Source organism: Lonchura striata, chromosome 17 (genome assembly GCF_050655825.1).
Source record: "Lonchura striata isolate lonStrDom1 chromosome 17, ASM5065582v1, whole genome shotgun sequence".
NCBI classification, from domain to species: domain Eukaryota; kingdom Metazoa; phylum Chordata; class Aves; order Passeriformes; family Estrildidae; genus Lonchura; species Lonchura striata.
Window position 1 is genome coordinate 6890329 of NC_140719.1, and position 22705 is coordinate 6913033.

The window sequence follows — 22705 nt, forward strand, 5'->3', positions numbered from 1 at the left end:
GGTCATCTCTCTGCAGGGAACTGGAACCAGTCTCTGAGCTTTCAAGTTGTGGAGAATTCGAAGCAGCAATGTAAAGGCAGGGAAAAAATAAAAGTGCAGCCTGCAGAGGGAAGGTAGCCACTCATCAGGGCTGAATTGACTCATGTAGATTATTTTAATTCTTTCAAAGACTTTAGGAAGTGGGGTTTTTGGGCACTTTTCTAAGTGGTTCTGGTTATTACAATTTTACTGACAGTTTAAGGTATTATTTGAATTGAGTTTGAGAAGTCAGTGAAAATACAAAATATTAATTTTTTTTTCCCTTTTTGGTATAAGTCCTTTTTTTTTTTTCCTTTCTTTCCTGTCACCTATGCATTTGGGCTGTGAGGATGGAGTACCCCAAAACCTCTTTCAAGCTGGATGAAGTGTGCCTCACATTTGCTGGCCGTGTCACCATGGCCAGAAAAGCAGGCTGGGATTGCTGTTTACAAATCTCCTGTCCAACTTCCTCCTGAGGAACAACATGCAATCCAGTTGGTGTCTGGATAACTGCTGGTCTCCCCTCTCCCCCTCCCTCCCCACCTCTCATGGAAGAAAGAACATGTAGCACATGGGGTTTTGTTTTTGTGGTCTTGTGTTCACTTGGCTTGTGTAGATGCAGATTTAAGAAGAAGGTACTAAGTATCCTCTTTTCATGGTTTGTGATGCCCATGTTACTTTATAAGGTAAATAACCCAAACCATCCAATAAAATTCCAACACTGTGCATCAATAGAGTAATGGAGATATTTAACGTATGCAGTAAAGTTGCTATTCCAGAGCCCTAGGCCTGCTTTAGTAGCTATAACAGGAGTGAATAAGATCTTTTTCTGCTTTTATTTATACACATATAATATCAAATATTACTGAGTTGTTGCTTGTTAATGTTAGCCAAAGGGGTTAAGAGAAATAAAAAGGGATTTTGCAACCATATCAGGGGAAAAAGAGCAAAAGTAGGCCCATTAATAAATGAGGGAGCTGAATCCAGCAATGATATTGAAGTGACTAAGTTACTGAGCTGCTTTTAAAATCAGTCTCTGGTAAAATCAGTGGAGACAATTAGGAGACCTTGTCAGATACAATCATGGGCTGCCAAATAGAAGAGCAGCCCATGAGGAAACAGAGAGGCCACGAGGAATAGGGGAATGAAGCCAGCAGCTGTTGAAGTCAGAGGAAAGGTTCATGTTGACTCCAGGTAGCTGTCACAGGGATGTTGTGCCAGCAGGTCAGAGATGTCCCCGCTGTGGGATGGGTGCTTGTGTCTCACCTGGGACACAGGAGAAATGTGGGATGGGGTGGGAAATCCTGGGGCAAGGGGGTTGAGGTAGGAAAATAGGCTGAACTGGGCAATGGTAGGAACTGTCCACATGGTGGGAAGAGCAGGGCTGGCATGGGAAGAGAAGTTCTGTTTCACACTCCCAGCAATGCTCCTGTGTTGTCTGAGCTGTTGGAGGTGGCAGGACTGTGGGAAGAAGCATGGCATGGCACGTGTGAGTGCTTATTGGGAGTCAGAGCAGCCCAAGGGAACCTAATGGACACAATATTCCAGTTCTGCCCAGTGCCTCTGGGCGTCTCACTGGAGATACATGGCCATGGAATGAAAGCTGCTGTGAGTTCCTGTAAATGAAATGTAGGTGAACAGGGGTAGGCTGAACGGTGGGAGTACCCACCATCCATCCAAGGGTACCATTATCCATCATGGGCTTTTTCTTGGGATGGTCAATGTCACTGTTTACATCCCTCTCCCACATCATCGTGAATGTTTTCATTAGATGCACAAAGCCAGTGAAGTCAAAGAAGAAAGAACTACAGAGAAAGCCTGGGAAGATTTGCTGTAAGAGGGCAGAAATAGCCATGCCACAAGGAAAATGCCAAGTGGATGTAATCGCAACAGAGATCCAGAGGAAAAGAGCTTCTTACAGAACAGCTGAAGAACTGGAAGATTTGGAATAAATGCCACCACACGAATGGAGAGCACTGGTTTAAATAGTGTTGTTGGGGACCCATCTCTTAAGCCAGTTGTGGTCACAGAAAGGCTAAAACCTTCTGTTGTGTGCATCTTGTGTAAGGGCTGGATTTGCCATTTGATATTTTTGGGGCAACAGATGCTGAGGCCACGTGTCAGACAGCCCTGGAGACGCAACCCTGGTTCTTTCTCTCTTGCTTGTGCTCACAGCACTTTTCCAGTGTTCAAGTCTGGGCACTGCAATGACAGTTGAGTGTAAACCCAGTGGGAAGGGATTTGGAGTAAAGTACTGCAGTGACATGGAGCCTGATGGGTAAGTGCAGGAGGAAAGGTTAAAGGAGTTAAAGCCTTGGATTCTGCTGGTTACTTTGCAGGGATGTCCAAGATGCAGGAGACCAACTGCAGCCCTGTGCGCGGTCCTTGGTGAAATGATGTGTGGCAGAGACTGTCACTGTTCTCTAGAAAAAAAGGGTGTAAATGCAAAGAAAGAGATTTGGAGGTACCCAGACTTTCAAATTTCAAGTGAAGGTGGGAAGAGTAGGACTGAATCTCACAAAGGAAAATGGAGACTGAATAACAGTTACAAATCCCAGCGAATGAGCCAGCAGCAAGAGAGTGACTCTCCAAAGACAGGCTGGCAGTGCCAGGTTTGAGTTGTTTTAAACAGAATTATGCAAAGATCACAGATTTAAAGGTATTTTGTAGAAATATGGTAAAGAGATACATTTGCTTCAGCTTTTTCTCTTTGCTTGCCCTGAATTCCTTTGGCTAAACTTGTTGTTTTTAGAGGAATTGGTTCTTGCGGAGCTCAGCCAGGGCTCGCAGCTGTGCAGAGGGTGGGAAAGCTCCCTTGGAGCTCCCCAGCTCCTCCTCGATGGGAGGCAGGTTGGCTGGTTGGTTTATTTGTTTATTTTGGTGCAGAAAGATAAGATTTTGGAATCTGAGTTTGATTCCTAGCTTGTGGGCTGTTCAGTGAATAACAAAATTTCTGTTCCTTGGCTATTGCTCTGTAATGGAGGTAAGGACCTTTCCCTCCCCACTCCCTGCTTTGTCATCCCTGTCACTTGCTGGGATAGCTCCTGGTCCCCTGCTTGTGTGTTAGACTGACCTTCATGTCTGGAGCTGTGGGAGGGGAAAACTGGGACAGTGTTGCCCAGATCTCTATAAAAGCCCTGTTCCTTCTAACTGCCCCAAAACGCAGGTTGATAATGTTTGATAAGTAGCCTCCCAGTGTTGTGTGCTTTATTTGTTACAAAATTTGAAGGAGGGGAACTGCTGATGAGGTTTGAAGGGATTCTCTTGGAAATGTAAAACCATGTAGGGATAATTTCTTTATTATTATTTTTTAATGACATTGGGACTAGGAGGATCCTTGGAAGAAAAACAAGACAGGCAATCCTTTCTCTGCAGGTAGGAGTCACAATTCTGATTCCCATGTGGCTGAGGTAGCCAATGCAGGGACGAGCACTGGACAAGTGTCCATAGTGTTGGGGAGATGCATCAGCTCCAGCTCTGCTGGCTTTTACTGGAGGCTCATACAGGTTGGTCCTTCCTTCTACTTAATCCCATTGCTGCTCCTCTTTCCTCTTTCCTCTTTCCTCTTTCCTCTTTCCTCTTTCCTCTTTCCTCTTTCCTCTTTCCTCTTTCCTCTTTCCTCTTTCCTCTTTCCTCTTTCTCTTCAGCTATTTAATCTAGAAAAATTCCTAATACATTTTTAATGTGGCTTCCCTGCATGCAGGTTTTCTTTCTCTTCTCTGTGCAGACACTTTTCACCCCCTTAATGTCCCTGAGCTGCACCCTGTGGCCCACAGTCGAGGTTGGCCATGGTGGGCTTGCCCTATGGGCTGGAGTACCAATTGCCAGTGCTTTCCTCCTGTCACTTCTGATGCTCAGTGCCTTTTTCCCCCTTCACATGACTAAAGTTTGTATGAATCTGTTCTGGTTTAAATCTATATTACGTATTTGAGAGGGTGGGAGAGAGGCATGCAGACCTCACCCTGAAAGCCCAATCCATCCCTATTCCCAGACTCCTTCCAAAAGGAAAGGCAAAAAAGAACAACCTGATCCCCTTTTCTTCCAAGTCTCATGATTTACAATCAGCCTTTGGTGGGGGGCTGCCCCATGGAGTTAAAATTCTGGAGGACACCAATTTCTAGCAGTTTGCACACCTTGCCTCCTCTCCAGAGCCACAGGAGCCACTCATGAAGGAGAACAGCACACTGTCCTCAGTGGCACCAGATACTTTTAGTCTCATGTGTGCCCGTTTTAGAGATAGGAAATGTCAGCCAAGCTTTGTCTCTGTGCTGGTGACCTGCCTTGAGTGTCTGCCCTCCTGGCATTGCCTCCTCCTTCTGGGTGGCCCCAATGGGGTGGCTAATGGGGGACGCCACCCACCTCTGCAAAATGATAAATCTGTACTTGCAGAGCCACGGGCACATGGGCTGAATTTTGCCAGATTTGACCCCTTTTCTCTTGGCTGGATATGTGAGGCCTGGAGATATCCCCAGGAAAAAGTGTCCAGCTCCCCTACAAAGGACTGTTTATGTCTCACTTCAGTTCCTATTTACACACCCCTTACTGCTGGAGGTGACAAATTCCCTGGGTGACACCAAAGGAGGTGGCTGCCCACTGTCACTGTGGTGGGGACCCGTGCAGGACACCCAGCAGGAGCGCAGTGCCTGCCCAGCCTGCAGTCCTGTGCTGCTCCCTGCTCTAGCCTGGTTGAGCCGGGAGCTGGCTGGTGAGCCAGGGAAAAAAGAGGCTGCAGCAAAAGATGGAACAAACAGAATTTTTTTTTGCATCTAGAGGGGGAAGCACAGAGCTAAAAATAAAACGGGAAGATCAGTATCTGTCAGGCTGACGGCGGATTGGCTCTGTGGAAATGCATGTAATTACCAGGCTGTAGGTAGACATTTGCATGGAGCGAATAGCAAGCTACTGAGACAAGGTTACGCTTTAACCTTTAAGTCCTGAATCTGCTGGAAAACTAAGACAGAACTGCAGGAAATTAACTGAAATTAATAGAGTTGCTGTGACTGAGCCACATGTTACTTCGATGTGTGTCACTCCATGGCACAGTGTCTTGCTGCCCCTGTGCCCTGGCTCCTGGAGGAGGGAGATGCTTTGGAAGCAAGTTCGGTGTGCGTGGATCTCCTTCCTCGCTTGGAGATTCAACTTGACTGGGGAGAGTAGATGTGGCTTTTTGTGGTCCATATTCCTCCTTTCTTAGCTTCCTTTGAGCTGCCAGTCTCCAAAGGCATTGAAAGAATCTCGGCAAAGGGACCCCCCATCCTGGCGGATGCTGAGCTGTTGGGTGGTGGGTGTGGGTGATATCCAGGTGTGCTGCTCCATGGAGGACCAAGGAGGGGATGTGGTTGGGGGTGGATGTTTTGTTGAGTGTCTAGAGCTTGATCTCTGCATGCAGAACTCTGCAGACACTATTTAGTGCAGAAATTGAACAGATTACAGCAAAGATGGCTCCTTTGTGCATAAGAACTGCTCCAGTGAAAAACACAGAGGAACAAAATCAGCCAAAACAAAACTGTGCTCCCACTCTGGGCTCCTGTTGATGTTCCTGATGCTCTTGGCCTACATGTTGCCTGCTTCCCCCTCTTGCAGTTGCCCATCATCCACTGCTCTGGCAGCACTGTGTGATGGGAGGAGAGGGACTCCCCACCAGGGAGATGGAGATGCCATGGGCATGTTTTTCATTCCCAGCTGGCACAATCACTAGAGCTGCTGCTGCTGTGGGATGCAGGTATGAGCAGCTTAGCTCAGCTGAGGATGAAGGGCAAGTGGGCTGGAAAGCATGAGACTTTGAAGTCTGCAGTGACATTTTGCTTTCCGTTGTCACTATGCTGCCATGAACTGTGGGTGTGGTTTGGAGAATCCCAAATTTTCCAGCCTCTTTGCTAGCCATGTTGGCCAGGCAATGCTCGTTTCCAAAATTATTGCCTTCTTCCCTCCAGCATGGGGACAATCTTGTGTGCTGTATTGAAGACATAGCTTGGCTCAAGCTGACTGTGCTTCTGTGCAGTGTAGCAGAAGCTGAAGGTAGAAACAGTGTGGTGGGACCAGGTGGTGCAGAACACAACCACTCACCTCCCCAAAGGGCTGGGCCACCAGGAGCTCAAGCTGCTCCATTGGCTCCCCATCAGCTTCAGAATCCAATTTAAGGCTCTGGCCTTAATCTTCAAAGCAACTAATGGAGGAAGTGCCAATGGCATCAAAGGCTGAATTTTGTTCTGTCAGCAGCACAGAGGCTTCTCTGAGGCAGTCCCGAGCATGAAGGCTGGGATGAAATCTAGGAGAGCAATTGCAGCTGGCCAGGATGTGGCAAAGGTGGACAGTGGTCAGGGCTTCTGACCCTGATTCTAGGATTTTAAAGCTGGTTCTTTGCTCTCTGTGACACTGGGCCCAGGTTCAGGTGCCTGAACACCATGAAATCCTCAAACCTGGTGCTTTGAGGAATTTATGTAGAGGGAAGCTGGGGCTTTGTCTCTCTGCCTCTCATGACACATCTGCAAAAGACAGATAAGTGCTGCCTCATTTCTTGGGGCAGCCAGAGGACAAGCACCTTGGAGACTGCCAGACCTGAGAACTGGAGGCATCCTAGGATGTACTTTAGGCATGAGAGGGAGCAGAGTCTGGGCAAATCTCCACTGTGCTTATCATTATCATGAACTCATCCTCTTTTGCCCTTTCATCAAACAAAGTGATCTTCATCTCCCCAGCCCGGCATTAGACCCAGCAGGTATCTGGCTCCCAAAGGCAGCACTGCTGGAGACTGCACAAAGCCTGGAGGATGCTGTAACATCAGATGTGGAAGGTACCTCCATGCTCCATCAATGACCTGGGATGAAGCCCACAGTGTTCCAGCCTGGCTGTTGGAAGGTGGAGGATCAAATTGTGGTGATCAAGGTGCAAAGTTTGGCTCTCCATGTGTTGAGTGCTGACAAAAGATTGACAAAAGATTTCTTTTTTTGCTGATGAAAGATAATAGTTAAAATAGTAATATATTCGCTCAGGGGATGATTTGCTTTATGACTTCTTCACAATGAGAGTGCACCCTCTTCACAAAAGGGACATGAGGACCAGATCTCCCATTGTGCTTAGTTCTGTAATCCATCTGTCTCCTGCCTCCCTGGATCCGTGTTTGAGAAGTGGAGACCGAGGCAGCTTCACACATAGAGGATATTATTGTCTTGAAGTGGTCCTGGAGTTAGATCTTGGAAAACTTTCCCTTCCCAAAGGATGCCAACTTCTTCGGAAATCTTACTTTGATGGTTTCTTCCCCACCTTTTCGGAAATCCCCCTCCTGGATGCCTTTCTGTTTGAACTCATTACTTTTTTCCAACCTTTCAGACAGTGGTGTTTTTAACTCAGGGTGCAGCCTAGGAAAGAAAAAAACTGGAACACCCTGTTTTAACTACAGGCTTCTCCTGCCTGCAACATAGACAGACCTTAAAGAAAGCCAGTTGTGCCCAAAATTCAGGCTGTTGTTTCTCTGGCTCTGTCAGCTGGCCTGATAAAAGCTATGGCCTCTCCCTTCTCCCTCTCTCAGACTGCCTTCGATCCATGCAATATTTTTTTTTTTTTTTGGATGTTGGTTCCTCATCAGTAAGCAGCAAGCAAGAGCCTTCCCTCGTTACAGCAGCGCAAGGCAGAATTTAAGGCAGTGAGATCTTTTGCAGGAGGAGAAGGAAAGTCTGAAACAGTTGTTGGAGAGGGAGGTGCTGACAGTGGGGATGACCAGCAGCTTTCCAGCAGGCCTTTGTTGAGTGTGCATGGGGAAGGTTTGTCCCTGTCACTTGTCCCTCTGTCTTAACAGGCTGCTTGTTCCCACAGGCTTTACCATCATTTTGTCACCTCCTTCCTGGGTTCCTGCTTTTGTCGATTGTTTGTGAAATCCTGAGGGGATTGAATTGTCCTTGGAGTCCCAGCACAAACAGTGCCCCAGGGCATGGGGGGACAGTGGAGGAGGCTCCTGCTTTGCTCTGCCTGTGGCTGCTCACACACAGAGGGATGCACTGCTCATGATGCAGCTCTGGAAACACCACCTTCCACAGCGTGCTGGCTTGAGGTGAATTCCAGTTGAATGCCATATTGTATACTTGGTGTGGGCAAGCCCTGTGGTCTGGTGTGCCCATATCTACCCGAAACTAGCTTTAAATTAGTCTTGGTAGCAGGGCATAAAGGACTTTGTGTGTTGGATAAGACCAGGTCTGCCAAGCTCTGTCTCTCTTGCAGTGAGTACGTGCTCTACCCATCATTAAATCTACACATCATTAGACCAAGCTAGTCACCAGGATCAAATACCAGTGCTGTAAACCCAGACCTCAATGAGTCTGGGAAAGCTGGAGTGCTGTGGAAGCACAGCTGACTTGATCTGAAGCACCAAGTGCTTGGTCCAGTCTCGTGTTAGGCGTCCTTGCAGCTTTGACGCAACTATGCATTTTTGTTTTTGTGGAAAAGAAGCAAAAGAATGAGGGGAAGTGCTTACAAACTCATTTTTAATGAAGCTCCTGACATGCAGACTGATCCTTTGTCCAGATATGAATGTATTTATGCTGGTGGCACCTTGCCATTCATACAGTGACTTACATACACACTGTGTAATGTGATAGCAGTGTATACAAGTGAGTACAAAAGATTGAGAGATCAGAGTTTGGTCTTTCCATTCCCTGTTCTTTGTAGGGTTACACTGGCTGATACCAACTAAGGAAAGAGTGCTTTTATTTTTCCTTAAATTGGTTTAGAGGAATCTAAACTCCAGTATTAGGTGTTGGTGGCTCATCCATGGTACTGTTGTGCTGGAGATGCCTGGTGTGATGAAACCCTGAGCTTCAGTGCAGTAAGATGCTGGAAAGAGGGTCAAAATCCCAGCTTTCATCTTTTGTCACTAGCAGTATCTGAAGGAATTTGTACTATTTTTACTGTTTGTTTTTGTTTCTCCCCTCCCCTTTTAACTATGCACCTTAGCATTTTCTGTGGGCCCTGTCACTGGGATAGCTTCACTTGGACTTTGAAACAGATGACTCAGCATCATGGTTGTTTAGAATAGTTTTAAGTTATTTTTGCTATCCAGCCCCATTTTCTATCATCATGCTGCAATTACTGAAGTTCCAGCTCTGCAGGGGAACACTTGCTTCTTTTAAACAAATGGTTTCCTTTGGAATTAGAAAACTTCATTTATGGAAACATTTCTGTGGGCCTTTGATTATTAATATATCATGAAGAATCTAATTCTATTATATTAAAAATATGAAATCTTAATTTTAGCAAACCTAAATTTGGAAGCAGCTTTTGAACCAAGGCAATTCCTTTAACATGGACGTTAGTGTGTGTGTGTGTGTGTTTCTTTTAAAAGGTAAATCTGCCTTTTGTTGGCTCTGTGATATGTGGTTAATCCTGTTGGGCCTGATTTGGTGGGACTGGTGCTGGAGGGAGCCGAGCAGGGCTGAGTATCGCTGTGGGAGATTTGATCTCCACTGGGAAGGCAGCCTCGACTGGGGCTGGCTGACACCCCCTGCCCCTGAGCCTCTGTTCTCTCTGCCTGCCAAAGCCACGGGCTCAGCTCTGGGTTTCAGTGATCCTACCTGTGCTGGGAAGGGCTTTGTCTGGTTTTTCCACTTAGTTCACAAAAAAAAAAAAAAAAAAAAAAAAAAAAAAAAAGGAAAGCATTTGCTGTTGTGTTGGATCCATAAATGGGACTTTTAAGCTGTTGCAGCTGTCTGGAGACTGCTCAGACCAAGCTGATTTCCAAGTGGGGTGGCACAGGCATGTTTTTGTCCATTCACATGGGTTGATGTAACACCTGGTTGCTGTTTTTTCAGAGGTGAGATGTGCTGGTACCAGCTCTGGAGGTGCTGTGCCACCTTCTCCTGACCCAACTCCCAGGAACCCACTTGTGTGGGAGGGCAGAGACCAGATCTCTCTGGGGCATCAAGAGATCAGGAGACCAAGAGGAACCAGGCTGAGAAAGGGGCTGGGGAGAGGTACGACCACTGGGCTTCCTCTGGGCACTCAAGATTGTCGCTGGCTCTTGATGGATGCGAGCAGCCATGTGCCAAATCCTGCCTCTGAGTCATGGGGAATTCACACTGACAGACCTCGGAGCCAAACCTCACCCCCGAGAGATTTCTCCTTTGGTGGTGTGGATGAGAATCTCTCCTCAGCACCATGATTTTAAATGGTGTGAATGGAAGGACTCAACATTTCCTTCCTCTGGGGTGCACAGTAAGCCTTGCCAGGCTGTGGCTGTCCCTGGGTCCCCCACAGGACCCTGCTGAGACCCTCATCCAGGACATGGGGCTGTGACTGGCTGGGGACATCCGACTGTGCGGTGCCTGGGGCTGTGCTGGCTGCTGGGAGCTCTGATGGCTTTTGGCCAGGGCTGAGGATGGTCCCCTGCCTCTCCATCAGGCCAGGGGAAGGGGAGGGGAGGGCTGCATTCCCAGGGATTTTTCTAGAGTTTTGCTGAGTTTTTTTTAGGGAGGGAGTGGTGCTGCGTTTACATGCTTGATCTTAGGGTGGATTCCTCTCTCCCACTGCCTCTGGACTCTTGAGAAGCCTCTTGGCCAGAGCAGGGAAGGGGTTAAGGCTTCCTCACTGGCCTGGGAGCTGCTGCTGGCTGCCTGTTGCCCTTCCGGGGCTGCCGGGCTGAGGTTTGCTGGTATGTGTGCAATGCGGTGCTGGCCGGCCAAGAGCACCCAGCCCTCGCCCCAGCGCTGCGAAATTCCCGGCACAGCCTCCCGTGGCTCGCTCCTGCAGTGCTGAGTGATGGGGCTGGGGATCAGGGACCTGCTGGGAGAGCAAAGCTGGGGGCTGGAGGATTCCAGTTGGAAAAGTCAAGCTGCAAGACAGCAGCCTGGGCTCCACTGAGATTCTCTTGCACAAAGGAGAGTCCTTGGACGCATCTTTGTGCTGGCCCAAGGTTTCGTAGCTTGCCTGTGCTCATGCCTTCACCTTCACAATGCCAGAGGCAGGGAATGGGAGGGTGGCAAGGGGCTTTGGCTGGTGCCGTGGGATTACACCTGATGGGGAGCTGAGTTTCGAGCAGGCTCTTGCTTCCTGGGGCAGGGGAGAGGGTTTAGTGCAGACACAGGCAGGAGCTGGAAAATTGCAGCAACAGCAGTAGTATTCAAGCTGAAACACAGTGAGAAGCCTTGGAGGGAGATGCAGACTTTGAGGGAGATGCAGATTGCCTGGAGTTCTCTCTGCAAGAAAAATTTATGTCCCTTATATAACTGGGGAAAAGCAAACAAAGAAACTTGTCTCCAAGTGGGAACGTGGTGTCATTGGGAGAAATCTCACAGTAAGAGCGAGGCCTCCGCTTTGCTCTCAGGGCTGTTAACTCTTTGGCAGAAGGTCAAAGCTTTTAGTGCTGATTTTCTAGATAAATCTCTTGAATATTCCCAAAGAACTGTGCAGGAGTCGCCCGATTTAAGCAAATGGCAGGAATGATTTTTTGCTCTGGTGCTTTCTGGGGTTCACTGGGGCTTCCTCTGCCCAGGGAAGGGATTGCTGCTGGCTTTGCCGAGCTCCCCCCATGTTCTCCCACCAGCCAAAACGTTTGCTGTTGCTGAAGGACTGTGCTTTGCCTTTGATCTTCTACAGCAGCGCCATTGACATTGGCAGGAACAGTCCTGCAGACCAAGGCTGTTATATGGTGCTAATTTTGTAGTCTCAGATAACAGAGCCTCTCTAAAAATGTCATTTGGGGCCATTTGCGGGGTGAGTTTGACATCACTGACTACTGCTAGGATGCATGTCCTGCGGGAGGACCTGGCACACGTGGGAGGTGGCACTCAGTGTCACTGGGGAGGCTTGTGGACAAGCTTTTGAGTAAAACAATTTTCATTTCTCTACTACTTCTTAACTTTTCCAAACTGACAAATAAAGCCCTTGGTTCCTCCAGACTCTCAGGCCAATGTGAAAATAAGGTCAGTCAAAAAAGGAATAAAAGGAGGAGTGTGATTTTGGGTTATGGTTACACCATAACTTTCCTATTAACTCAAGTTAAAAAGGAAATTGATTTAACCAAAGGAGGCGTTTCAGATGCCAGTGGCAATATACTTGATTGTGGTTTTTTTTCCTCTGCACAGGCAATTATCAAATTAATCACCTTTGATATCAGCTCAATATTGACAAAATCACTAATATATTTATACTTGTCCAGTGGCAGCTATTCAATAAGTTGGTTTTCTGTTGTTTTGTAAAACACTACTTTCTTTTGCCTTCATGTTTCTCTGGCAAGGCAGTTTCTGGGTGGAAATCCCCGAGTTCCCTCTGTGAGATTCTCACCCACTGCCCTTTCACAGGGGTATTGCTATTGCAAAAAAAAAAAAAAATTCAATCTGAACATAGTTAACAGCCCAAATTATTCCTTGCTGTTGGGAGGGGAGCTGGTGTTGTGCAGGGAACTGTAGAAGCCCCCATGTACAGATGAACCAACCCTTCCCAGATTGTTTGTGCCTGCAAATCCCCAGCAGCTGAGGCACAGGGGTGGGACTGTGCAGCACACAAGCAAGTCAACAGCTCAGCTGGTGCACATTGCCACTGTAGTCTTACTTTGTTTTGTTTTGTTCATTTTTTCCCCATTTTTTTTTCCCTTTCTTTAAGGGAATAGGCCCTCTGTGATCCAGCCTGTGCATGTGTGCATACGTGTCTCTGCTTTTCTCTCTCTCTCCATTTGTTCCCACCTCCCCCAGTTTTTTACCCAGCGATGAGTTCCAATTACATTTGGCTGAAGGAAAGAGCTCTTGTGTGGCTCCCACAAGCCTTGTGAAAATGGGTGGGTGGGTAAAGAGAGAGTCGAGCGCTCCATAGCTGCATGGGAACTCAGCCCTTATGAGACACCAGAGAATCCACACTGGAAAGGCTACTGGGAAGCCTGTTTTGTTTGCCTTCCCACCCCAAAAGTGCCTGGTTTACAGGAGCTGGAGGGTGGTAGGGAGCAGAAGATAGCTGAGCACTGCTTTGCCATTCTGGGTTTGCTGGACCTGGCAAAAGGGATGTTTCTGGAGGCTGATGGGGAAGATTTGTCAGTGTGTTCCCCTGCTTGTCCTTTGGGCTGTAGGTGCAAAGGCAGATGAGGGTGAGTCAGCCACAAAGAATCAGGTGGTTAGATTAGATCTGGCCATAGCAGGGGATAGCTGGACAAGGGAGAAGGCAGGCTCAGGACAGCATTTCCCACAGGGGCAGAGGGGCCAAACCCTGCAGGATGGTGAGGTTTGGTGGGCAGGTATGTCCAGTTGTCTGTCTGCAGCCTTGGGATCTTCAGGGATGCACAGCTGAACTTTGCAAGTTCCTGGTTTTCCAGAAGTGACCCTTGCAGGGAGAACCTGAGAGAATGTGATGCAAAGCAGCAGCTGCTGATACACCATAGCATGATTCCCTGCAGAACATTTACACTTTATGAGTTTGCACCATGTCAGGGTGTCCCCACTGGACCCGCTCCTTGCCATTCCTGGTCCTGGACCTCTGCTCTCCATGTGCACCTAGTGGATTTTAGAGCTGTGGCTGGGAAGTGAAACCTGACACAAGTGAATACCTTGACAGCCTGTTCAGCTGGCAGGGAATGTAAATTATCTCATTTGAACAAGGCTAATGCAGAATCAAGCTGTTGGTCCCAAATATCCCTTATAAGTGCAGATGAGAAATATTCATGGCATCTTCATTCCCAGAATATTGCTTTTATCTTTGTGGTTCCTTGAGTGGCAATATAAAAGTTACTGATTTTGCACTTTTTATGCATCTGAACCTGCAGACTTTGAAATCAGTAGGTTTGCCTGCGTGATTTGCCTCGTTAGATCCTTATCCTTGCAGACACTTTGGAATGATCTACTACGTAAGCTCCACTGTACTTACTTGTTGTCTTGGGTGTAACATCCTATCTTGGGAACATCCTTAACCAGGGCATTGGGACAAGTGAAGGTGAGGTTGGGTTGGGTCATTCCAGGGCAATGTAGAACCTGACCATGGGGGAAGCTCTTGTGTGCAGTGCTGTTGTTGCGACTCCTGTGGGTCAGTCAAGCAGTGGTGGTATGGTGCATGTGAAGATCCATGGAGCAGCAAAGCAATACTCAAAAAGTTTTTACTAGAGCCATTTTGGGGAGTTATGTCCTCCAGGTTGGCCTTAGCCTGGATCTTGCCCTTGCTTTATGGAGCTCCCCATAACTGGGATCCTGATCTAAAGAGATGTGCACTCAGCACTCTGTTCAGTCAGGAAATGTACTGGGATGCAGTACACCACTTAATTCTTCAGGCACCACTTACTTCTTCCACAGACCCCAGCTCAGGCTGTTTCAGGGATCTTTCTGTGCTGCCCTCACCTGAGATCTTGATTGTTGTCAGAATATCTTGCTTTAGCTCAAGCACAAGCATGGTTGGCATTGGGGGTCTCACCGGCTGTCCTCCCATTGGTGATAATGGGAAGAGGACCAAAGGCACCAGTCTACCTGGCTGGAACCATGGCAGGGGCAGAACTTGGACATCTCTGGGACCTCACCCTCCTTCACGACAGCCTTTGCATGGCTGTGAAGGTCAGATTGTCCTGAAACCCTGACAAGTGTTTGCGGGTGGACGTCTCTGGGCTTTGCTTTTCTCTCCGTAACAGGTTTTTCCCTTTAAGAACGCAGAAGATTGATTCCCTTGCAGGGCGCATCGCCGAGCCGAGCCATGTCCAAATGGTTTGCACGTCTGCATTTTTTACTGCTCTCGTTTAATATGTATGCAAATGCAGTCTCTCCTGTCCTCACTCTCTGTGTGGGTTTGCACAGTCAGGAGCACATTCCCATTACTGCTGCCCATCTCCTGCTCTGCTCGGCATTCGAGGAGACTGCCTTTGAAACGCTGATAGATGGAGGTGCAAGGGGAAAAGAGAGAAATGACGGATTTTTGTAATTTCTTCGCTGGGGAGGGTGGAGGAGTTGGGAAACCAGAGAAAGGAGGTTTAAATATATGCAAAATTGTTTATTGGGAGGAAGGGGGGTGGGCTTCAACTCAGAGTCAGGGAGCGTATTTTGTATGCCATTCCATTTTCAAAGGATTTTAGCTGGAGGTTAGGGAAAAAATCTAAGCACTGGCAATAATCTTGTGATAGTGGAAATATTCAGCTTTTCTCCTGATAAATAGACACATGTCATAACTGAATCAGTGTTTCAGGCCTGGAAAGCAATGTTGGGTTGGTTTTTTAAAATTTTTAATAAATAAGAACCAAGATGTCCAGGGTAGTTCCCTACAAGGGCAATAGTGTATGGGTGCTGCTACTTTGTTTTCCTTCCTATTTTAATAGCTGTATTTTTCCAAAGCACTTCAAAACCAGCACCTGTGAACCCTGGACACTTGTATACCAGGAGCTACTTTTTTATAAGTGAAACGGGAAACTGCACTCCCGCTAAGGCCAAAATGTGGGAAGCAACTTGAGAAACGTGGCCAGAAGTGGGGAGCTTCTTCTGTCCCCAGTGATAATAGTTTTTTTTTTAATTTGGCCATTTGAAGCTGCAGATCTCCAGATTTGCATCTGCTTGGAGGTAACTGTGAAGGCTGAGGAGGTCCTTGCACTTGGTGTGGGAAGGAGGGGATGACACATCCCTTCATTTCCCAGATGAATCTGGAGGGGAAATGGAGGCTCGTGCAGCTTCCCACCTTCTCTGGTGAAACTTTAAATCCGGTCAAAGAGACAGATTTTCAGGTGTATTTTAGGTGCTTCAAGTCGTTCACTGTTTTCATCTTTAAACACAAAAGAGCTTTAAAACCTGGTTAGTTTTGAAGCCCATTATGGAGTGCCAAAGCCTTACCAAGCTGCCATGTCTGGCTGGGGGTGTGGAGCAGGGAGGCTGCCCAGAGCTGGGGCCACGTACCCCAGGGCAGGGGTAGCCGTGGGCCTGTGCCCTCCACAAGCCTAGCTCTCTCCGTGGATCATGGATAATTAGGCTGAAGCCTGATATTTTTCAACCTCTTCCAGGAGTTCATAGACAAGGTTACTTTTGTTTCCAGAAGCCAAAGGGCCTTGTGTGCTGGGAAACCCCCTCTGCTGCTGCTGTAGGACTTGCCAGGTCTGTTGACTTTTGCATCTCCGAGTTGTGTAAGAGTGTTCTGTGTCTCTTGTGCTCGATGTTGTGAAACTCCTTTCCATGCAGTAGCATGGAAAAGTCCCTCTGTGGGGGAGCCACAGCAGCACACTGACCTTGTGCTGGAGCTTTGGCTCGCGGAACTCAGATCTTGTCTTTGTTTTTGACACAGAGTTAGAGGGACCAAGGGGCAATGTTTAAGAGGCATCCTGGTGTTTGGAGGTGCTCAGCTCCTGTGGCGGTGTGCAGGAGTGGGTTTTCTTCATGCAACAGACATGGGACTTCTTGCTGTTTAGAGATGAGCTCCACAAGCTGCCTGCTCCTGCCTTTACCTCCTGAAGAATCTGGGAAAAGCCTGCCTTTGGCAATGTTGAGATACACCCTAGCTGCCAGCCCAGGTGGGATCACAGTCTCCCCTGCTCACTGCGTCCACAGCCCACATTCAGGGCTGTCTCTGATGCAAAGGGCTGCTCTTTCTGCTTCTTTTCTTTCCATCATATTTGGGAAGTTTATCCTGCCCCTTATCGACAGCCATGCTCTTGTAGGGCACAAGCGCAGCTCCTGCCCACTGCTCCTGCCTGTCCCTCAGTTCCTCTTCCAGCATGGTTGCTGTGAAGTGTCTTGTGCTGCTGTGTCCTCACTCTGGTGGGTTTGTGCTTGTGATCACAGGCTCTAAACTTCCCCTATTATGGCTGCTTTTTGAACAGTGCCTTTTTATTGGCGAGTAGATTCGTGGAGCCTTTCTACTTCCTTCATCTGTAAATTGTCCTCTACATAACGAAAGAACCATTCTGACTATGTTTTGATGTGTGTGTCGCCCAACAGATGTCTGGGTGGTTAAAGTGCCCCCTGAGTACAAATATCCTGTGTTTGTGAGCTCTTTGATAGTTGGTTCAGGAATCTTTTTGTTCTTTCTTTCTCTCCTCCAGTCCTGGGGGTCTGTAGCAGCTGCCTGCTGAAGTCTCTTCTTTGTTTTCTGCTCCTGATATCTGTACCCACAGTGTCATTCCTCTACCCTCTCCCTTATCAAATTAGATTATCTCCTTCTCATAAGTACTTTTGACACGTGCAGCCATGCAAAGGCATGATAAGCATATTGGAACACACTGTTGTGTGTCTGTTGTTCATGTCTCTTGTCCTCCTTGCATCTTAGGGCCAAGCTGGCACATTACCTGCCATTCATACTGGTACCATCAGAAGTAAGTTGAGCTGGCTCCTCTCCTGCTTGCAGCCAAGTCCAACACCCCTTTTGGGCACTGCCACATCACCCTGCATGGGAATCCCAGGTCCATTTTGTCCAGGTGTGTCCTCACTTTTCCTCCCTGCTATCTCCATCATCTCCCTTTGTGTTCTGGGCTTGGCTGGTGGCACTGAAGATCCTTCAGGGTGTTAGAGGCTTCTCCTTGCTCATTTCTTGGCTTCCTGCCTCTCCTGGTTTCTACGTGTGATCCAGGACAACCTCTTTGTTATTCTGTCCTTCCTCCCCGTCACAAACTCGTGTTTCTGTTCCATCTTTCATGAAAAGGTCTAAGACTGAAGGTGAAATGTGATAACAGCCTTCAAAAATATGTCACTGGCTGCTGCAAACAGGACAGGAATAAACGATTCTCCATGTCCTGCAGTGGGTAGGACAAGAAATTATGGGCTTAAACTATAGCACAAGAGAGATTTAGGTTTCATGCTCAGCTATCCTGGGGATATAGCACTAGAAGAGGCTGCTGGGGAGTCATTGGAGGGGCAGGTGAGATGAGCAGCTGTCAGGAGAGGCTGGGAGTCAAGGATAGTGGGGTGATCCAGAAGAGCATTTTTCATCCTCTTCAGCCCTCTTACCTCCCTTCCATGTGCTGGAAGCCTCCAGCTAGGCAACAGGCTTTTCGTGGCTTGCTCAAACAGGCTCATGCCTTTCTCTATCCTTGCTTTTTGTCTCTGTTGCAGCAGTTCTGGCAAATGCAATTGCAGCAAGCCTGGAAATAGTCAGGGCAAGGCTGTTTTCCCCAAACCTTTCCTTGGAGCTTGGTGGCTCTTTCAAATCCCACATACTGGTGGAGGCAATGGCAGCTGCCATCAGAGCACTGGGACGTGCAAAAAATTATCAAAACAAATTTGGTACACCCAGAAGGGTTAAGGGGGCAGGCTCAGAGGTGCTGCTCAAGGCCCTCGATGGGAAAGCTGCTGCCAGCTTTGCAGAGGGATGTGTTTGGCACTGTCAGTGCACAGGTGGAGATGGGAAGGTGCTGATGGCTCCTGGAAGTGCTGTCTCAGCTGGTGATGTGGGGCTCCCTTTGGCTCAGCTCTTGGGCTGACTGTGAGAGTGTGGGCATGAGGGATGGGAGCTGCACCACTGCCAGCAGGTGTGTGCCCACCCTCACTGGGACTCCAGGACATGCAGGAAGCTGGGGATTTGGAGGGGTCAGGGAAGAAGGATTCCTTGCAGAGCTCCCCCTCCCCACCTCCTCAGCAGGACACTGCAAGGCATCAGCCAAGCTGCTGTCTTTGCCAAAACAAAAATGAGGGAGCCCAAAACTCACAGAAGGCTCCATCCAAAACAAGCTCATGAGCAGCCACGTTGTTTCTGACGCTGCTGGCTGGGAGGTTGTGCAGTCCCCTGGGCACCTTCAGCTGCCTGCTCCTGACACCCACCCCTCCTCACCCTTCCCCATCTGGCGCTGCCATGATTGTGTCGCAGTCCAGCCACATTTGTGCTGTCCCTGCTTCCCTCCCCAAACTTCCCTGGGGTGCTGGAGGGGTCCAGGGTCCTGGTCAGCCATGACCCCCTTCACTCACCCTGCAGAATTAACCCCCTTTCACAGCTCCCTACCATGAGAGGCAGGCAGGGAGAAACAGGCAGATGAATAATTTATTATAACGATGCAAAATAGGGTTTTAAAACTCTACCCATATAAATATTTATTTTTGACTCGTTAGCACCACAGCTGCCTCCATGCCCCCCAACCCTTCCCTTTCTCCTTTCAGAAGATTCCCTCAGCCTTTGGGCTATCGTGGCTGGTTCTCCCGCTTCATCTGTCTGTCTGTCTATGCTGCCCTTGCTTTTCACATGATCTGAGCCCTGGTGCCAAACGCTTCCCGGGAAAGAGGAAAAAACCCAACTCTTTCTTGCGTACACGCACACAAAAAACAACAAGGGGAGGGGGGAGACGGAGCAGCACACACAGGCACACGCACAAAACCCTTTGAAGCCTGTGCAGGGTGAGGGTTGTTTCTGTGGTAACGGCGCGGGGATTGGCGGCGGTAGGCGAGGGCCTCCATCCCGCCGTGGTGCCGAGTGATTAATGAGCCGTTGCTGGGCTGGGCTGGAGCGCCTGGGCCGGGCTGGGCACCACGGGGCCGCTCCAACGCCGCCGGACTTTGGACGCTTCTTCATCCTCCTCTGCTTGGCCCAGGCATGCTTGCTTCAGCAGCACCCCACATCTCCTTGGTGTGAGCTCTTGTGGGATGTCAGCCCTCTGAGGGATGGGGCAGCCAGGCTTGGGACATCCCTCTGTCCCCTGCCCCGATGTTCCAGACCATTCTTGGGGCTGTGGCCTTCATCCTGACACAGGGCCTTGCTTCTCTGTGCTGTTGTTGATCATAGAGCAGGTCCAGCATCTCTTCTGGTGCAGAGATGGACCAGAGCTGTGGGGGTACATGGTGGCATCAATAGGGCCACAAGGCAGTCCCATCTGGTGGGTACAGGTGAGCCCACACTATTTTGGGGAGTGTCACTCACAGTCTCACCTCAACACCTGCCCTTGGCCCCATTGCTGCCTGCAGCTGCCTGTCTCCCTCCCTCCCACCTTACAGCTTCCCAAGGCTGAAAGGTTGCTTATGACTGGGCAGTGACAAGAGCTGTGCTCTCCTTGTCCCATGGCCAGCCTTGTTTTGTGGCACTACCCACTGATCCAAATGTCACTGGGGTGCTTGTACCATTTCCCAGCGAGAGCTGCAGTTCCCAGAGGACTTTACACCTCTGTGAGCTTTGAAACTCACCTCGTTTTGCTTTCCACTTTAAAAAGGCAGAGGAGAAGCAGGCATCATTCGCATCTCTTGGGTGAACAATAATAATGAGTGAGTTTCAAATCTCTTTCCCCCAAAATAGCCAAACCAGAACACGCACAGCCTTCCCGAGCCACCGTCTGAAACAGATGTGCTGCCAGTGAGCAGCTATTTATAATGTGCAGCATTCCCTTTTCAGCCGCAGCGACTCCAGCCCTCGGCTCTCGCGCTCGGCAGCTCCTTTTGAAGCCTGTAGCTCTAATCCGGGGACTGTTCCTGGTGCTGCTAAAAATCTCCTCGTAAACCCACCGGGGTGCCAGGGAGCTGGAGCCCTGCCTGCTCTCTGCCTCTAAAGGGGGTTTATCATCCCCAGAGGCTGTGGGATGAGACAGTCCTGACCAGGAGGGAACAACACTGGAATCTTGTTGGGTGCTGTGTCCTGGACATCCTCACAGCTGCAGGCTCTACAGGGCACTGATCCCCCTCTGCCCCAGGGCTGGGGGCTCAGACACTTTCCGAACCCCTATTTTGAGAGGACAGAGGACAAGGGAGGGTCAGGACTGTGTTGCTGTGGGGGGAGAGGCTGGTATGGGTTTGAACTGGTCCTCAATGAAGGAGAAGCATGGCATGATGACCTGGAGGGACAGCATGGGATGAGGAAAGCTGGGGATCCAATTAAAGTGTGATTCAAGGGGGTTTGCCAGCCCTGGAGCCCACACTTACACTGGGTGTTTGCTGGCCTGGGGGTTCTGCAGCACCACTGGAGCTGTGGGATGGGCACCTCGGGCTACCCACACCCCCAGGGCTGCAGGGGGCTCGCAGGACCCTGTCCCAGGAGGGGCTGCAGCCCACGGTGCTGCCTCAGCCCCTCGCACAGGGATGAATAAGTGTGCTGGTATGTCGGGGCTGAGGGCTCAGCACGGCACAAGCATGTGGAAACTGTTTATTGCCAGGGCTGCTGCAGGCCCTGCTCTGCCTCCCCCAACCAGCTGGGCCGGTGTGGCCGCTCTGCGTGGGGCCAGTGGGGCCCCAGCCTGGGGAGGGGGTGGGAGACTGCTGGGAGACAGGGCTGGTTGGGCCAAGGGGTTTGCTTTTATCACATCCCTTATTTTCTGTTTGTTTCTCTCCCGAGCAGGGTGTTTGGAGACATGGAGATCACTGGAACCACAGCCTAGGCTTTGGGGACTGCTTGAAACCTTGTCCTTCCTTCCTGGATAGCCTGGAGTTTTGTCCCCAGCCTGTCACAGCATGGTCATCTGGGCAGCTGGGAGGTGGGTGATCTGTAAGGAGCTCTTTGGAAAGGGAGATCTTGGAAAGCACCCCCCAGAGTGGCCTAAAATGTGCTGCTCTGGTTTTGCTCACTCGCTGTTTTGGAGGTGCCAGGAGATGGGGTTCTTCATCAGCAGGCAGAGACCACCCACAATCCCCAAACTCTGTCCTTTGATCTCCACATCCCATCTTGAGGGAGAGTAATCGCTTGTCCTCCTGAGCATTCACCAGGTCATCCTTGAAAAGAAAGTGAAGAGTTCAAAATGGCCTAGTATTTCTAACATAGGGTGGAATTTTGGGAAGAGCAGAGGATGGGCTGCCTTGGCAGGGCTCCCTCACCTCGGCTCTGGCAGCATGATGGATCAGCTCAGCCCAGTGGGGACACAGAATCAGGTTCCCATGAGGACAACATCCCTGGCTGAGACTGGAGCCTTCCTTGTTTCCAGTGGTAACAGACAAACCTTTGCTCCTGAAAGAGGGACTGTAACACAGCCCATGGCAGTGAAGCCTCTTAAAAGCTGGTCTCATTGCAGTTGTGTTAATTATTAATAGGATAAGGGGAAAAAAACACTGGAAAACCCCAACTGTTTAGGGCAAGCTGCTACCTCATCTGTGTCCAGTGGTGTGGGCCTGGCTTCACCTGATCCAAGGGGAGATTATGGGTGTCTTTTCCAGTGACTGGTGTTGGCAAGTAGGAATGAAGGGGCTTGACCACCTCTCTGAAAATCACAGCACTCCTAAACTAAGGAGCTAAATGGGTCTTAAACAAAATTTGCCCCGCAAGGGATAAAGTCCTCTTTGGCATCATCTCTGCCCAGCAAGTTGCTGGAATTGCAGGATCTGGTGGCACAGAGGCACTAGGGATCATGTCCCAGCCTGGGGTACCCTGCAGAGCTGTGGCCAGGATGGGACCCAAAGATGGTGCTTGAACTGCACCTGCATAGTGAGTCAGAGCTTGGGGATCTCAGCAGGCAATTTTAAGGAAAAATAAATGGGGCATTTTCATCCAAAAGGCTTGTGGACTTCGAGGGTTTCCTCTGACTGTGGGTACCGGGGCCATCTCCACATGGGTAACTGGGAGGTATTTCCATGGAATCCAGCAGTGTTGCTGCAGGGGGGACCCCATGGCATAGATTTGGGCCCTTTATCAATGCTGCAGGAGCAGTGCTTGGCATGGAGAAACACCAGCCTGATGGAGGCTCTTGGCAGTGCCCTGACTCCATGGTGTGCAGCTGGGGGAAGCTTTGCATTGCCCATGGGCTTCCATGTGGGGAGGAGATCCCAAACCTCAGGTGCAGGTGATAGCCATAGGTACTGCCAGCCCATCTGCCTTCCCACCACCCCTCCCAGCAGCACTCTCCTCTCTCCCCTCTCCCTTCTCTTCC

General features: G+C 49.4%; 1 long non-coding RNA gene across 5 annotated transcripts in view; it reads left to right on the forward strand.

Annotated features, from left to right (window-relative positions):
- LOC144247411 (uncharacterized) overlaps positions 1-22705 on the forward strand; it is a 120444-nt gene that overhangs the window by 34315 nt on the left and 63424 nt on the right. For 3 of the 5 annotated variants that reach the window (XR_014958778.1, XR_014958776.1, XR_014958777.1), the window contains exons 3-4: positions 1-3001; positions 3394-21322. The exon at positions 1-3001 is cut by the window's left edge and continues 27429 nt beyond it. This is a non-coding gene — a long non-coding RNA (uncharacterized LOC144247411). The remainder of the gene's footprint in view (positions 3002-3393; positions 21323-22705) is intronic. The other 2 variants (XR_014958779.1, XR_014958780.1) reach the window with 2 other exon arrangements.